This window comes from Callorhinus ursinus, unplaced genomic scaffold (assembly GCF_003265705.2).
Source record: "Callorhinus ursinus isolate GAN/ISIS: 27379988/994484 unplaced genomic scaffold, GSC_fseal_2.0 scaffold6, whole genome shotgun sequence".
Taxonomy (NCBI): domain Eukaryota; kingdom Metazoa; phylum Chordata; class Mammalia; order Carnivora; family Otariidae; genus Callorhinus; species Callorhinus ursinus.
In genome coordinates, this window is record NW_027397068.1 from 32108216 (window position 1) to 32126679 (window position 18464).

Sequence of the window (18464 nt, forward strand, 5' to 3'; positions counted from 1 at the left end):
GAAAGTGAAACAAGTCCCCACATACAAAGGAAAGAGCCAACTAAAGTGGACTAGGTTGGAGAGCATTCTACTTGTGTTCTGTTCTCTTTCTCATATTGCTCTGAGTTGGTCCAGTACAAGAACTGCCAGCAGGATAGCCTAAGAAAACCATCACTTCCTCCACTGTAGTCATAAACTTCCACTGGTATTTTCTGGCTGGCTCAAAGTCTCCCTCTCTCTCCCTCCCTCTTCCTCTCTCTCCCTGTCTCTCTCTCTCTCTCTCTCTCTCGCTCACACACACACATGAAAATACAAAATAAGATGGTAGATATAAAAGTAATTGGAACTAATAAAGAGTTCAGAGTTAATTAAAATGCATAAAAACTATCAAAAGATAAAGTGCCTCATAGCTATTTACCAAGAAGACTCCATAGTATATTGTTTGCAAGAAAAATAAAACAGGTAACAGAGAGTATGAAAATCAAAGAATAAAAAATATATATCAAAAATACACGAATTAAAAAAGCCAATATAACAATTTCAACATAAGATACAATAGAACTTAAAGTGAAAGCATCAGAGGACTTGAATAGACATTTTTCCAAAAAAGACACACAGACGGCCAACAGACACAGGAAAAGATGCTCAACATCACTAATCATCAGGGAAATGCCAATCAAAACCACAATGAGTTATCTTACACCTGTCAGAATGGCTAATACCAAACAGACAAGAAATAACAAATGTTGGTGAGAATGTGGAGAAAAAGAAACACTCATGCACTGTTGGTGGGAATGTAAATTGGTACATTGGAATGTAAAATGGAAAACAGTACGGAGGTTCCTCAAAAACATATGATCCAGCAATTCCATTGTTGTGTATTTACTCAAAGAAAATGAAAACAGTAATTTGAAAGATCTATGCATCCCTTTCTTTATCACATCATTATTTACAATAGCCAAGATATGGAAGCAATCCAAATGTCCACTGATAAATGAAAGGATAAAGACACACACACACACACACACACACACACACACACACACACACACAGAGGAATATTATTCAGCCACAAATAAGGATGAGACCTTGCCATTTGTGACAACATGGATGGGCCTAGAGGATATTATGCTAAGTGAAATAAGTCAGAAAAAGACAAATACCATATAATCTCACTTATATGTGGAATCTGAAAAACAAAACAAACAAACAAACAAACAAACAAAAAGCAGAAACAGACTAAATTCAGAGAACAAACTGCTGGTTGCCAGAGGGGAGAGGGGTAGAGGAACAGGCAAAATGGGAGAAGAAGTGTGAGAGACACAGGCTTCCAGTTATGGAATGACTAAGTCACAGGGTTTAGTTAACAGCATAGAGAATATAGTCAATGGTATTGTAATAGTGTTGTATGGTGACAGACGTGGTAAACATAGTGTAATGTATAGACTTGTCAAATCACCACATAGTACACCTGAAATTAATGTAACATTGTATGTCAATACTACTTCAATTAAAAAAAATGGAGTGAAGAGCATCATAAGGAACAATAATATTATAAACTATTAAAAGGCCAACATATATCCGGGCGCCTGGGTAGCTCAGTCAGTTAAGCATCTGACTTTGGCTCAGGTCATGATCTCAGGGTCCTGGGATAGAGCCCTATGTCCAGTCCCGCTCAGCTTGTCCCTCTCCCTCTGCCCCTCCCCCCACTTGTGCTCTTACCTCTCAAATAAATAAATAAAAATCCTTTAAAAATAAATAAAAGGCCAACATATCAGAGCTGTAACAACCACTTAGTAAAGGCACTCACTATTGTGTCAGGCACTGTGCTAGGCCCTCACCTAGCAAAAATCAACAGTAAAACTATCAGACATCCAAGTTAGTCAAACCTCCAAGTTAGTCAGAACTGCCCCTCCAAAAAATACGTGAGAGCTCAAATAACCCAGGAGTTCTCCTTAATCTGAGGAATTGATGCATATATTTTTTCTTTTGGTGTTCGTGTTTCTAGCCTAATCCCTCCAAATGTCCAACAAAAGGAAAATGTTTTATTTAGGCTTTTTTCCATGTCACCATTCTTTCCTCCAGGCCTAGTGACTTTCACTTTAGCGATACTTTCTAGCTCTTAAGGCTTTCCAGTACATAAAAATTTTATACCCCCAAGGCTCCTGAGACTGCACAAGGAGAAACGAAAACATTCCACAGTGTATGACTAGGGATCCCAGGAAGTCTGGCAGCATTTATCTCAGATACACCACGGAAAGTTTCCCAGTTTCCCAGTCTTGGGGCTTCATATTGGTACTGCGACCCAAAAGAAATTTATTATTTTTACTAAGGTGATGATATTCTTGATAAAAAGAGAGATTAAAAAAAAAAAGACTGACCAAGTTTAAATTTGGTTTGCCTTGGGAATTATTATGCAAAGTACAATTTTATAGTAGGCAAGTATTTCAAGGTTGCTATACTTGGCACGAAGGTAAGAAATAGACATGGAACCAAATTCATGGGACATGCAGCTTAATGAAACATCTAATTGGGCATCAAACTTGAAGTCCAGCTTGTAGTGGATGAAATTACATATTCTCAGCCAATTATAAAATGGACCTCAGCTCCCTGATCTGGAAACGGGGTAAATGCTGAGTAGTCTTTTTTTTTTTTTTTGAACCAAAGGACATGGCTGAGTTTTACATAAAATGGGGTTGGTATTAAAAACAATATTTCAGCTTAGGACATCATGTGTCTGTTTTTTAAGTTCCTTTGGTAGGCCCAAATGGCATCATAAATTTAATGTACTGAAATTTGAGCTTTTTCATGCAAGAAATCAGGCCAGGTTATGTCAGCTCACCAATAAAAGCATATTATTCTTGGAGGTATGAAATATTTGTTCTGTAGCTACAAACATATTAAAATTTCCTTCAGTTTGAGTTTTACGTGTTCCTCGTGGAACATGTGATGAAGCTCTATGATCTTGGCAGACACTGAGTAACCTCCTCTGGAATCTCTTTGGCCGGGACCTTGGTACAGCTTGGTCCTGTTTTTCTTCACCTTGATAGGTATCTAGGGATGAGATCATGACTTGATTTTCTCCTCTCATGAATCACATATCTGAGGCCTCATTTCTAAAGAATAGATCTCTGATTGCTTGTTTAAGTTCTTTACTAATATGAGGATCTGCAGAGGATGTTAGCAAAAACTTAGAGACAGAGTGATAAGAAATTCTATTGTCATGCCATTTAAATAGAATTCAAAAATATGTTCAGCATAACTAGTGATTCTGAAAGACAGGTCAGGATGATGGCATTTCATGAAAACGCTAGAGAATAAGACATTATTTAACAATAAAATGAAAGCTTAGTTTCCAAGATCAGAGGTTTAAAGAAAAGGATATGTTAAAATCTGCAAAGGAAAGAGAAGTCCCCTTTCTTCTTAGTCTTCTAAAACCCAGCAGGACCAACCTTATTGCATCCTAGGTGAAACCGACTTCATCAATTCTTCCTTTAAAGCTAAATTGGTCATATTGTAGTGAATAACAGACTGTCTACATGCCAAGTGCATCATCCTTTATAACTAACTGTGTAATGAGTTAACCTGAGAAAGAGAGGCAGAAGTATTTAGTGGCTCTAAGGAACACCAGGCTTCTGAGATGTGAAGGATTCTCATGCACACACAAAAGAACCTATGTAGTCAAGTGCTTAGTACTAAAAGTAACTCAGGACAAGTGTTAAACTGTGGCCACCATTGACCCTGATCTTAAGTATAAATGCCTTGAATTCCTATTGCAAACGTTTCTGAGCATAGGTACAATTTTGTGGAGATGCTGTATGAATACAAACAGCTTTGGTTTAGACTCTTGTAAGAGAGTTTCTTTCTCTTCCTTCAATTTTCTCATGCATCATGCAACTGAAAAACTTGTTATTCTAGAGTATGACTAGTTTCTCCTAAATTAGAAAGAAGGCTCTAGAAACACAGAATTACAAATAAACTTCACATCTTAAAGATTACCTACTCATTTCTCCTATATTAAGGAGAAAATGCTGAACTCTGGAGAGGTTAATTGAAAACACTAGCTGATGCTCAAGTTCCCCGTGTCTCAGTCTGGTGGTAAGCCTACTACAGTAATGAAAATGATTCCTACCACGAGTCAGAAAAATACAACTGTCATACTTCCTCGACTCTAGAACCTGGTATATTGGAAGAAATTTCAGGCAGCCCTAGTACCTTGCACACTGGTCCCCAATTGCCCTCAATTGTCATTCATGAATGTATGGTTTCATTTCCTTAATCCATCTGTTTGGAGTGTACTCTTATTATAGAAGTAAAACATGTTCAAACTCTGAAAGCTGGTTTAAAAAAAACCCATAATTATTGGTAAATCTGAAGTAATAAATGAAGGAATTTTGACATAATAATCCAGCTGCTAGCACCATTGTTGCATGAATGTGCTTGGCTTCTTATTACATACTTCTATCTCCAGGAAGAAAAATGCCATCATGTTTCTAGAGTCTGTAGCTATAAAAAATAAGACTATGTTTAATCTGAAGAGCAAAATGGGGCTTATGGATAATAATTGTTTCACTTTGAAAAATTACTTCCACAAGAACCATTGAGTTTAGTTGAAAAACACGTAATATCAGAATTCACATACCATGACTTATACCTGGACTTCCACAGCCCTAAACATGTATAACTAAAAGTAATGGTAATAAAGGCCTTGAAAAGAATAGGAAGTTGACAATAAATAACTCAGGTCTAGAAAATGGGCTGACAGTACCTGAACTGGACATGATGTACTGAGCTACTGCCATCATCATCATGTCCATAGTACTGCTGGTGTGACCCACTCCAGTAATTGACTGCCTTCTCAGGTGTCCAGGGAGATTTTGGATACATTATAGCCATTCCACTTTACTTTCTAATGCCATCTAACAGTTTTCGTATTTATCATCTTGGATAGGTTGAGACACACAAACAAAAAGAATGGGTGGGTAGAAAGGTTAATCGCAGTTGCCTTAAGTAAAAGTAATTAAAACAAAAATATAGTAATAATGGGTTACTATACATCATAGTTTTCCCGGGGCAATTTTATTCTAAGTCCCATGTAACATTTGTCCCAGACAAAACTTCCAGGTTTGGTAAATTATATCATTGTTCACATAACAGTTGATAATATTTTAGTGTTTATTATATGCCACCAAGTATAAAAGATGTGTCATCTAACTCAATCCTTTCAACAACACTATACAATATAAATTATTATTGTAATACCCATTTTATGAATGAAGAAGCAGTAAAGCACAGAGTTCATGTAATTTAACAATTATCACCCAACTATTAATCGATGGAGTCAGGATTGCTGACTCCAATTCTTTTTTTTTTTTAAACTTTATTTATTTATTTGAGAGAGAAAGAGCACAGAGGGAGAGTTAGAGGAAGAAGCAGACTCCCCACCGAGCAGGGAGCAGAACGCGGGGCTCGATCCCAAGACCCCGGGACCATGACCCCAGCGGAAGGCAGATGCTCAACCGACTGAGCCACTCAGGCACTCCACCGACTCCAATTCTTTATGACAACTCTTGACTGCCTCATAACAAGTTCACACTTCCTGGCTTTGTCAAGGTAAATATTAAAATTGTAAATGGTAATAAGTTTCAAGAGCTGAACCATAAATTTAGTAAATCGCTTATTTTTAAACTAAGTGTCAGATAGGATTTGATTGCTGCCATGACGTGTTTCAAAAAAGCAGAAAGTTCTTTTAGCAAGTCTGGACTATGAAAATCAGGGCCTATCCTTTGAAACCTTAAGAGATAAATTAAGCAGAAATTATGAAAATGTATTTTATAGAGTGAAGATACATTTATGGATCTTCTTGCTGTCAGGTGTTGATACAGACTAAAATTCAACCATGTTTGGATGATAACTTTAGGAATGACAGGTGAAGAGTAAGTTAATAAGTGCTGGAGTGGGGGGAACATGTCACTTTTTAAGAATGATATTAGAGAGGGGGGAAGTCTCCTTAGAGCACACTAGAAAGCCATGTGGCCTAAGAATGGGTCTGACTCAGTTGGGTAATTTTTGTCTTTTCTCATGACAGTTGGGCAAAAATCTCCTAAACCACATAAATCTTTGAAATAGCAGTTGCTTCAAATTAAAGAACATTTTGGATTTACAGTACATTCTGAAATCTGGTCATCTTTTTCCTTTGGCCAGAAATCCCCATTAAGCAGCATTGCATTTCCTGAGGTCTACAATTGCCATTCTTCATGAAGAACAACTTAAAATATCTTCTAAATCATTAAGAATTATATTGAAAGCAATGCTATTGGTTCCCATTTCTGTGAAACTTGCTGATCTTTGAAGACACATGTACAGTAACTGTGTTACCAAGAATATCTGAATAATTTGAACATTCCATTCTCTAATTCATTGATTATTCACCATATATGTGGACAAGATTTCTAGTACGATAAGAGGTTTTTTATTTGTTGTCTTGTTTTGTTTTTTCAAGTGGCATATGCATACACAGATGAATAACATTTGGTAGCCTTACACTCGAAAATGAAATTTGGCAACATGTTACTCTGCAAAATCTCAATATCAAGGGAAAATTTGTGCTTTAGTTGCACAATGGATTGCAGTATGCACTCCATTATTGAATATAGTTTGTTCATATCTATAGGAAACAAGGACAAACAAGATACAAAATTACAGCAGGAGAAATATGCTAAGGAGCCTATTTCTAGGAGGTTAATGATCACACTTAAAGTATTTTAATATGAGTAGATGAATTACACTGTCCACTGGACCACTTAATATTCTCTGTGACAGGAGGACCAGAGAGTGTGCTCGCCAGAGAGGTTGAGGTAAACTTGCCAGAAAGATGTGAGCTCAGTACGTGGCTGTATAATCACTTTAAAAGTCTACTGAAAAACATTTGAATAAAAAGATAAGTTCTGAGTAACTCCAATTAAATTTAGATGGTATACTCTTTTTGCTAAAAAGTATTGTTTTTTATGGCATTTCTTTTTTGCAGTCATCTATAATTTGGATGTAATACCACCAAACATACACATTTACCACCACCACATACATACAAACGCATTCATATATATGTGCAAGTTCATATGTATGTATGTCTATGTGCTGGCTGTGCACAGTAGTATGGAACTTTGAAAATGACCATAGAAACCGAAACTGTGCAAAGTGATCTTAATAACAATCAAAGGGGAAAATTCTAACTGTTCTGTGACCTATAAAAATTTTGTCTAAATGTTAAAAACTCTGTGTCAGTTATAAATGTATTTCAAAAATGAAAACCAGGGCAAATTATTATTTACTTAACCACTGTAATTTAAACAATTAGAAATATTTAGAATTAGAGTGTTTTATTTGTAAAAAACATGTCAGGAGTGGTTCTTTGGATAGTGCTTCCCTTCTTGTCATATAACAGGATACAGAGCTACCATCTTTTCTAAGCCCTGTAGAACTTTCATATTTCTTTCCAAGTTTGAATATGCTTTCAGCATTTTCTCCTTTGTCCTTTCAATATTGTGAAATATTTCCAAGACTTTAATATGAAGTGTTTTGCTAGCATTGCATCCTCTAAGATGCCTTCATCTTTTTGGTCACAATCACCTCCTCCGTTTATGTCAGTAAGTTCCTCATTATTAATTTCTCCTGGCTGCACATCTAGACTCTTAGATGGGCGTTGTGTCAACATTCCCACGGTCAGTCACTTCTTCTATAACTCCATTTATGCCCACTTTGAATTTTACCTCCAGCATTATCGTTCTTCATTTGTTTGCTCTGCTTTGATCTTTGTTGGCCAATTTTCCTTTTTTGATCATTCATTTTTATAACTGTCAGTGGGTTTACACCTGGAAGACAAGGAAGTAATGCAATGATACCTTTGCTGTCTGTGGATGAACCAAATCACAAATGTGCAGTGACCAGTCATTGACAGACTTTGAAAGAAGTGATGTGATTACTCCCTGATCATGATGGCATCTGTTATTTACATAGTGATTTATGGACTGAGAGCTAGCTAAGTTTGTATCTAATACAATCACTGACAGTTATCACTGAAATTTGAGCAATGTTGTAGGACGACTGGTTTTACTTACTGAATTTGTGTATATCAGAACTGTGAAAAGAAAGGATGCCTGAAAAATCCTCATTTTCCCATTGTTATACATTGGGCTATTCCCTGCTCTCAAATACTTAAATATAATAAAAGTTGAAGCAAAGTTGACCAAGATGTAGATGGATTAATCTCACTTCGGATACAAATAAAACACTCAGTGTTGAAGAACTGCATTTGCTAGGAAGAGCAATTAAAAATGCACCCTTCCCTCACATCATGTGGAAACTAGTGATCAATTAAAATCCATCCATCCATACCTGAGGCACGGCATAAAAAACAGGCTACACAAAAGCTATCCTTGGGCTTTTTATAGGCTTGCAAATCTTAATTAGGGAAGGGAAGGTCTTCAATGGACTTGTTCTACATGAGAATTAATATGAAAGTAATATATAAAATAGATAGCAGGTGTTGAGGTAAGATTTGTCAGGAGGCTACATTATCCATTGCATTAGTAGGACACAGAACTACTATAGGTAAGAGTTATTTTTTTTTTAAAGATTTTATTTATTTGTCAGAGAGAGAGAGAGAACACAAGCAGGGGTAGTGACAGGCAGACAGAGAAGCAGGCTTCCCACTAAGCAAGGAACCTGATGCAGGACTCAGTCCCAGGACCCTGGGATCATGACCTGAGCCAAAGGCAGATGCTTAACCGACTGAGCCACCCAGGCGCTCCATGGGTAAGAGTTATTAAGACAATGACAGTAGTAATGGAGAGAGTGAGTGACTACTGCAGAGGTGCCTGAGCTAGGACTTGTTGCTGGGAGATAAACATGGAGAAAGGAGCCATTTGGAGAAAATATCTATAGTTTCAAGCTTCAATGATTTGAAGAAACCTGATGATCTGATCCTCACAAGATACCAGTAATGTTTAATGTAATTCATTTGAAGCAGATAAAAACAATTGCTATGTTCTCTTAGTAGGTTGCAAGTGTTGTCTTACATGGTCATTCACCTATCTTGCTGGGTCTCTTAATTTATAGACTATCATAAAAAATGAATAAATAAAGAGCAGGAAGCATGATCTACTCCCTTAAGCTTTCTTCCATCTAGTGTTCCAGCATGTTTCAGACAATAAAAGCTTTTCCCTGTCTCAAAATGTGGAGATAATTATATATATATATATATATATATATATATATATATATAAAATTTTAAAATTGTATATTTATATATAAAATGTATGTATGTAATAGAGGCAACAAATCAAGGCTTTCCAATTTTCCCACATCACAGTTTTAGAAAATCAGAGGCATGTTGTGCACATTTTTAGTTTGTCTTAGTCTGTTTGCCATCAATGATCATATGTTTCTAATATTATGAGCCTCACAATGCCATAGTACCTCTTACATTTGTCTCACAACATGTGTTTGCCAACTTTTGTCCACAAGGGAAAACATTTATAAATGCCAAGTAGGTCTGGCATAATTGTTCAAATACAGAGAACTTATAATTATATAAGTTGAGCCATGGGGGAGGGGGGAAGAATTTATAGAGAATGAATACTTGGTAATATTAGAATAATATTGCCAATAGAAGATTATTAATGTTCTTGTTACCATAATCCAGTTTGCCTAAGTATCATAGTATATTCTTTTATAAATCAAGCTTAAAATCATTATGCATGATAACCTTTTTACATAGAAGTGCTGGTGCAACACAACCTGCAGTAGATTCAGGTACATTCAACTGTGGCTTGCATATGTTTCTCACATGATATACTAGAGTAGACAAGCCTTTTCTGCTAATATAAGTAATGAAACTGTATCAGAACATGACTTGGGTCATGTGGCACAGCACACTAAAAGAGGGGAGAGTTGAGGTCCAATTCTGATTTTTGCCTTTTACTCAGTATGGTCTAGGTAGAGTAAGAGGACACATTAAGCCTCAGATCATTCATTTATAATTTGCAATAATAACAATTCTACTCAAGTCAGAGTTTTTTTTTTAAGATTTTGTTTATTTATTTGACAGAGACACTGCAAGAGAGGGAACACAAGCAGGGGGAGTGGGAGAGGGAGAAGCAGGCTTCCCGCTGAGCAGGGAGCCAGACATGGGGCTCGATCCCAGGACTCTGGGATCATGACCTGAGCTGAAGGCAGATGCTTAAGGACTGAGCCACCCAGGCGCCCCTCAAGTCAGAGTTTTGTCATTAAAAGCAAGCAAGGAATAAAGTCCTACTATATAAACTTATAGAACATTATACAAATATAAAGGTTTCTTCTTACTATTATCCATAACAGTCTTTTTTTACATTGGAAAATCTATGATGTATAACAGATTCACATTTATTAAACTTTTTCATACATAGAATGTACTTGAATTACAAGGGAATTACATTCTGGTAAATTAATTGTGAATTGAAAATATCATAAATTGAAAATGCATTCAATACATTTGACCTACCAAACATCATAGCTTAACCTAGCGTAACTTAAATGTGCTCAGAACACTTACATTAGCCTACAGTTGAGCAATATCATCTAAAACAAAGCCTATTTTTATAATAAAGTATTGAATGTCTCATGTAATTTTTTGAATCCTGTACTAAAAGCAAAAAACACAATGGCTGTATTGGTGCAGAATGATTGTAAGTCTATCGGTTGTTCACCCTCATGATTGCGTGGCTGATTGGGGGCCCTGGCTTGCTGCCTCTGCCCAGCATCATGAGAGAGGATGTCATTAGCCACATGTCATTAGCCCAGAAACATATCTAAGTTCAAAATTCAACGTACAATTTCTAATTGAATTTATATGGCCTTTTACATCATCATAAAGTCAAAAAATCGTAAGCTGAACCATAAGTAAAGTCAGGACCGTCTGTGCTTTTTGCTAGTAGAGATAAAAATGAGGAGTAGGAAATGGGGTATTAAAAAGGATTTTGGCTACATGTTAATGAACCCTCCATCTCACATTAAGTTCTTGAGCAGTTGTGGACAGCATAAAGCCTGTTGAGGAATACGTTGCTGGGTGAGTTTGGAGATACATGACAATCTGTGAATGAAACATGAAAGTACTGCTGCCAGTCTCTGTTTTCAAACATACCAAAGACCAAGTGTTAGTGGTTCTAACACAGACCAATTCCATGCTGGCATTCAGTAAAGCAGGTGTTAAAGTTTTTTATATACCACTTTTCAGTATAGTTCAAATATAACAAATTTTATATGGAAGGAAAAAATGTGGCCAATAAATATTTTTTCCTCCTAGAAATTTTGGAGAAAGAAGAGGAAATAGGAGAACGTACCTCATCACTTTTTAATGCACACTATAACATAGCAATAAAAAAAAAGTATATTCATGCTACAGGAAGAGATACACAGAACCAAGGAAAGCAAGAATGCCCAGAAACAGATCTATTTATGTAGTGTTATGTAATAATGGTGACAACACAGATCAGAGGGGGAGTGGACAGATTTTTTTAATTCATTAAATTTATAATATTGGATAGATTTTTTAAATGTATTAAATTTATATTATTGGCTTCTATACAGGAAAAAATAAAATTCAACCTATCTTTCAAAAACACGGATGAGTCAAATGCAGATTAATTAAAAACCTAAATGGTAAGGTAAAACTATAAGATAAATAGTAAACAAAAATACAGAAGGATATCTTTTGATTTTGGAATAGAAATTTCTTCAATAAAATGCAGAAGCACAAACCAAAAAAAAAAAAATAATTCAACCATATCAGAATTAATGATTCCTTTTCAATGAAGAATATCAAGACAAAGTTGTTAAAGCAGGACCCACTGGAAGAATTTATTAGTGATGCCTAAATGGAGAAGTAATTAATATTTAAAATTAACAAAAGATTCTCATTATTATCAAGAAAATGATGGTAAACACAACAGAAAAATGGCCCAAGGAAGTGTATAGGCAACTTATAAATGGAGATCCTAAATAGTTTCATGTAAGAATGACATGATAAACTGATTTTTTCAAGTTTTTATTTAAATTCCAGTTAGTTAACATACAGCATATATTAGTTTCTGGAGAATTTAGTGATTCATCATTTACATATAACACCCAGTGTTCATCACAAGTCCCTTATGCCAACAGAGAATGCATATGGGGTCCTATTTTTCTCCATTAAACTAACAAAAATTTTTAAATGCTCAATAATACTGTTTTAAAAACATACGGGGAAATACAAGCCTTTACAAATTATTAGAGGGCGATCAACAAGTGTAGCCTTTCTGGAAAGTAGCACAGCAGCATACTACCTCTGACCCAGCAATCCTACTTCTTAGCATGCCCACAGGGACTCACACACAGGTCCACGGGTGTGGATGTTCATCAGAATAGTTTCTGGGGGGTTGGGAAGCTCATACAATGCAAATATGTAACAGTGTATTATGCAGCAGTCAAAGCACTGAAGTCGATGAGCATGTATATGTGTGTATGTGTGCATGTCTTATCTCACTATGAGGGGGTGCTAAATGCATGACATTGGGTAGGAAAAAAGTGAAAAAGAAAACAAGAATATAACACAATATCATTTTTTAAAAAACAAGGTAGCATACTGGAAACAATCATTCATATAGATATATAGATATAAATATAGATAGTTTTTAAGATTACATCCATACTGAAGTCATATATTAAACATATTAGATTGGGTCCCTGTAGGTGGTAGAGGCTGAAGTGGGAAAATCAATAGATAAACAGACCAATGGTAGTGTGCCATGAAGTGAGACTATAATTAGCTAAGCTATATGGAAATGAGACTCATAAAACAAAAAGCAAAAAGTCAATTAAAATGTATCTCAATGAATTGAAGATAATGAATTTAATTTTTGTTTATGATTTTTTCTAAAAATACCCTTGCCGCTAACATAAATATATCCCCCCCAAAAAGACCATTAATATTGGCATGTGTAAGAAGTGGCAGGGATAGCAAAAGAAGTAATGAGATATTAGTGTTTGATCTGATAATATAATAACATAAATATCTGAAAGTAGTACATGATGTAATAATCTTCTCTGAAATAGCAGGAAGGAATGCAATGCACAGCGGTAGGAAAACACTAGCAGAAATTTTAAAGCACAAGCTGATACCATCTAGAATTAAAACTCTGTGTTGGCCTTGGATACATTCCCTCAGGTAGACAGATGGAGAACTCCCATTATGCTAATAATATTTTTAAATTGGCCAAACCTCAAAATTTTATTCTGTGGATGACATCTAATACAGACAGCTAAATTTTCTGACCTTGCAAATTAAATTCTAATTTTATATAATTCTTTGTTGTCTCTAGGCCAGGGATTATTAACCATTTTTTTTGTGGAATGGACTCTTTCGTTGTCTGTAAAGCCTTTGGACTCCTCAGAATCATTTTCATCCAAATTCAATATTCATTTATTAAATATTAACAGGCTTTGCTATCATTTGTGATTCTCAGGAGGAAGACAGTGATAGGTACTAGATATTTATAGACGTACAAGTTTTGTGAATTTTTTTTACACAGCTGCAGCTCCTCTGGCCCATGAGTAGCACTGACTACCCTTGTTGCCTAGCAACACCACTTTATCAAAGACAACCCTGTAGTCAACCGAATTGAAATAGTCAGACGTTGAAATGGAAAGTATAGTAGTAATGTGTCTAGATTGAGATTTGCCTGGTTTTCTATAACTTGTGAAAACACTGGCTTTGGCAGTATTTTTTCTTGTTTATAACCCCATTAACATAGAAGTGGGATATCAGTAAAATGTTGTACCAATCTTATCTATTTTTAGCCAGAAATGATCTCAGGCAGCCTGAAGCAATTGCTGAGAGTATTTTAGCCTATGCAGGTTCAGGCAAAGAGTCAAGAATAATCATTTGAAAAGTGTTTCAAGGAGTCAAGCTTCAAATTTTTTCTTCTATCATAAAATTTAATTCTATTTTGAAGTGATCTGGTCACCTAAAACTGAGATATTGAAAATAATTTCCTGTTCCTTTTTCTCCCTTTTTAACACACATGGTTTTGCACCCTGCTGTCTCCCCAGTGTCTCAGTTAGTTGGTCAATTTAAGGCATGAATACTGTTAGATGCCAAAAAGGGGGGGGGAAGGAGTAACTACCCTCTGGGACCTCCTTTTCTTGTTCATCTTCTGCCTCTTCCTTTTTCACAATTAGCAAGCTAAGAGGCAGAGATCAATGGATTTTAAGAAATATACGCATGCTGCCAGTTTAGGAAAGCACATTGTTTTTGACCAAAACTCACCCTGTATTCTAATTTCCATAGATAGGTTCAGGGAAGATCCCCTTGAATCTACCAGACTACTCTGTTTTCACTGTACTTTTTTACGCCAATCACCAGTATCCCATTGCTTTGCCCTCAAATTCTGTCTTCTCACACTCTTGGAAGTCTGTCTCCCATGTACCTATACCCTTTTCATTCTTCCCTTTCCAATTATTCTCTTACATCATAAACATTCTAATGACTCCATTTTATTAACTTTATTTTTCTCTTATTTTTTTACTCTTCGAATTCCTTTTTAACTTCACTTTATTTTGAGTATATAAGATTCATAAAACTACTGTGCACTGTGTTTATTGAGTGTATTTGATTATTTGAGTATTGAGTGTATCTCTGGATCTCTTAGTACCCCCAAATCACATCTATATTTTATTGAACATGAAATATAAAAGTTGGACTTATAAACTACAGGTGTGATTCGATCCATGGTTTGATGAATCTGTTATAATGAGCTATGAAATGCCAAGTCTTCACAGCACTACTAATCCACAACTGTGCAACGTTAAACTTGAAAGAAAGTATGTGACCTTACAGGGTATGGGTTTCCATTTAAAACCCCATGGTCCTATTATCATTGAGCTTGAAGGATCAACCTGCCATTATTTTAAATGTAGCCACAAAGCCTGATTGGTTAGTTGTTTTTCTTTTGGTATTCTCTCTCTCTCTCTCTCTCTCTCTCTCTCTCACACACACACACACACACACACCACCACTACCACCACCACCACCACCAATTTCCTTTACTCCAATTTAGGAATAAAAATGTAGCATTCTTTTCTTTTCTGCCTTTACATTTTTACTTGACACTCATTTTCTATTATTTTAGTTTTATATTTTTATGTTACATCTTCATAAATATCCATTATTTCTTTTGGCTAGGTTGTAGCCAGACTAAAATTTTCATTGATTTTTTTTTAACCTCAAAATTATCACAACCTCTTTTAAATAAAAATTTTGTTGGGACACCTGGGTGGCTCAGTCAGTTAAGCATCTGCTTTTGGCTCAGGTCATGATCCCAGGTTCTGGGATTAGGTCCCGCATCCTTGGTCAGCGGGGAGTCTGCTTTTCCCTCTGCCTGCTGTTCCCCCTGCTTGTGCTCTCTCTCTCTCTCTGACAAATAAAAAAAATCTTAAAAAAATAAATAAAAATTAAAAAATTAAAAAAATTGTCATATAAGTTCTTCATTCTATTTTAAAATGCAAGTCTTTATTTTATTTTTTAAATTTATTTGAGAGAGAGAGAGACAGACAAACAGAGCACAAGCAGAGGGAGCTACAGGCAGAGGCAGAAGCAGGGTCCCCGCTGATCAAGGAACCCGATGTGGGACTCGATCCCAGGACCCTGGAATCATGATCTGAGCTGAAGGCAGATGCTTAACAAACTGAGTCACCCAGGCGTCCCTTTCCTTTAGTTTATTAAAAAGAATTCGACTACGAACCGATTTCCAACCAAATATTTTTCTAAGAACATTTTCAGCAAAATGAACTTAGCTGAAAGAACTATAAATTACAGCATGTCCTAAATGCTAGAAATTTTGTTACTTAATTCTGTCAAGATATATTTATCTGTTGTCCATACTTTTAACAAATAGACTAAAAATTCACAGTATTAAAAAACTGTGGTGTTATTTGTAACTGTTGTTTTATTTAGATAGGTATCAAATTAGCTATAATCATGCTAATGTTCCAATTTCACCCTATTAGTATCCTTTTTATTTCTTAATGTATTTTGGAATATAGTTTGTATAATAATTTATAATATTCTTTGATTATTTTAAATACATACACTTTCTTTGCCTTGCCTCAAATTCATCTTCACCTATTCTCTGCTTTTTATTTGCATCTGGCTTCTCTTTGCCATTGGTTTACTGGGTTTCTGTGATTCTAATAAAACTGAAGTCCTTTTAGGTTCTTCATATTACTATTATTGTTTCCATTTCATTATTTAAATTCTGCTCTTTGGAGTTTCGTGGTTTCTTTTGATCTTTACACCATGTCAAGAATAGGAAAAATCCTGTTAATTATACATTCATTTATGGTACATTGATTCCTCTCAATGGAGATATTGTTTTTTAAAATATCTGTTTGACAAGGTAATAAGTTTTAGATTCAAGGATCTCTATCTCATTTCTTTCAGTTGTTAGATATTCAGTGATTTATTCTTGGTTTGCTTGCCCCCTTCTCTCTCTCTCTCTCTGAAGGAAACTTAGGAAAAGAAATGAGACTGAATTCCATTTTAATTTAAACTCTACCAAAAGCAACAACAAAAATCCCAATGAAGTCTGGGAAACAGTCTCTCCTCAATCTGAGTGGTAGTTGATTTCTCTCTCCATGTTAATTCAGGGTCATCACTTGAACCAGGCAAATCTCTTTACTGACTACTGATAGTCATTGTAGACATCCCTGTTAGACCAGCAAATATTTATTTTTGCAACCAAGTTTTACAAATTAGTATTTTTGGTGGAGCTCTTATAAGAACTACAAAACAAATCAGCAATAATGCCTAGATAATCACCCTGGGCTCAGTGCATCTTTAAGAAGATGTAGCCATTTTTTTTCTTTTACTCAGTTGTCTTGCACACTGCTGCTGTTTGAGTGGAACCATTTCCTTTCCTGATTATTCTCTCTTCTATTTTCACAAAACAAAGCTCTTGTAAGTATGAGAAAAAAGCAGTATTTGCTTGATATTAGCTTAATTTTGAGCTACACTTCCGACATCCTTCATACACTGTTCAGCATCTTGTTCACTCAGTCCTGCTCAGCTCAACATCCCATGCAACAGTAACCACCAAAGCCCATATTTTGCAGCAATAATGAATTTAATAAGTAGTTCACAATTTGATGGAGCATGTATAAAAAGTTAATGGCATCCAGGTTAGGGGCAGACTGTTATCCTTCCCTAAAATATTCTTTTTTCTCCATCTCCCACCAGAATTCCACTCATCATAAAGGGTTTAGTTATAGTTAAGACCCAGCCTCCCTCACTTAGGATTCCTTTCCCACCCCACCTGGCGTTGACCTTTCCTTGCTCTGAAGTATGTCAGTAAACTTACGGTCAATGACGATTATTTGATTAATTATGTCATATCTTTATATCTTTCCAGCTGAATCATGAGATACCTAGAAGTCAGAGAAAATGATAAAATTGTTCTATCACCGCAGTGAACATATTTTCAATAAATACTTTTGAATGATTATGTGATTAACTAGGAAGACAATGAGAAGATCATGCAAATGGGAACTGAAAAAAATAAATTCTATTTGCAGTTTTCCAATGATTACCTAGGTTATACAGAACAAATAGGTTTGTTTCTCTGGGTCTCTGTTTTCTCATAAACAAAAGGAGAGATTTGGGTCTTTTTTAGTGCTATGATTTGATGAAATGATCAATGAGGCGAGAGTATGGGGGCTAAGTAAAATTAAAGATTGCCAGTAGGCAAATATGCTCAAAATATCAAAGAGACATTTGCTGTTATCATATTCTGAGGATGATTTCCAGTTTTTACATTAAAAGTAAATATTTTAGTTGCTGCCCACTAGAGAGGGCTGGATATAGACAATTCAGAAGATGGAGCTCAGGTTTAGCTCTTCTCTTTCTAGTTGTGTGATCCTGGGCCGTCGACTTACCCTCTTTGAGCCTTAGTCTTTTCACATGTAAAGGGGGAGGAGTAGTAACTCCGGAATAAGTTTATCGTTATTATTAAAAAAGGGTTTACGAAATAAGTTTGTAAATTTCAAGGTGTCACAAGTAGTGATACCAATATTTTCTATATAATTGACATACGTAACACGATTTTTCATTTTTTTATCCAAATTTTTTATTTAAGCAGCTTTATTTCTTTTGTTCCCAAGCCTGTGTAGACTGATTTTATTTTGCGTGACTTTTGTAAAGGCTTGGAAACATGTATTTCCTGGGCCAAGATTATCAACAAAAAGGTAACTATACCTTACCTATATTTGAAAATATGTTTCTTGTATTTATTTCCCTCTGCTTCATTGAGAACAGGATGTTGTTGGTTATCAACTAAAATACATCAAAACATCTATGCATTCTTGTACATGGAAGATAAAGATTGAACTTTTAACATTTCTGGGTTATAGTCAGAAAA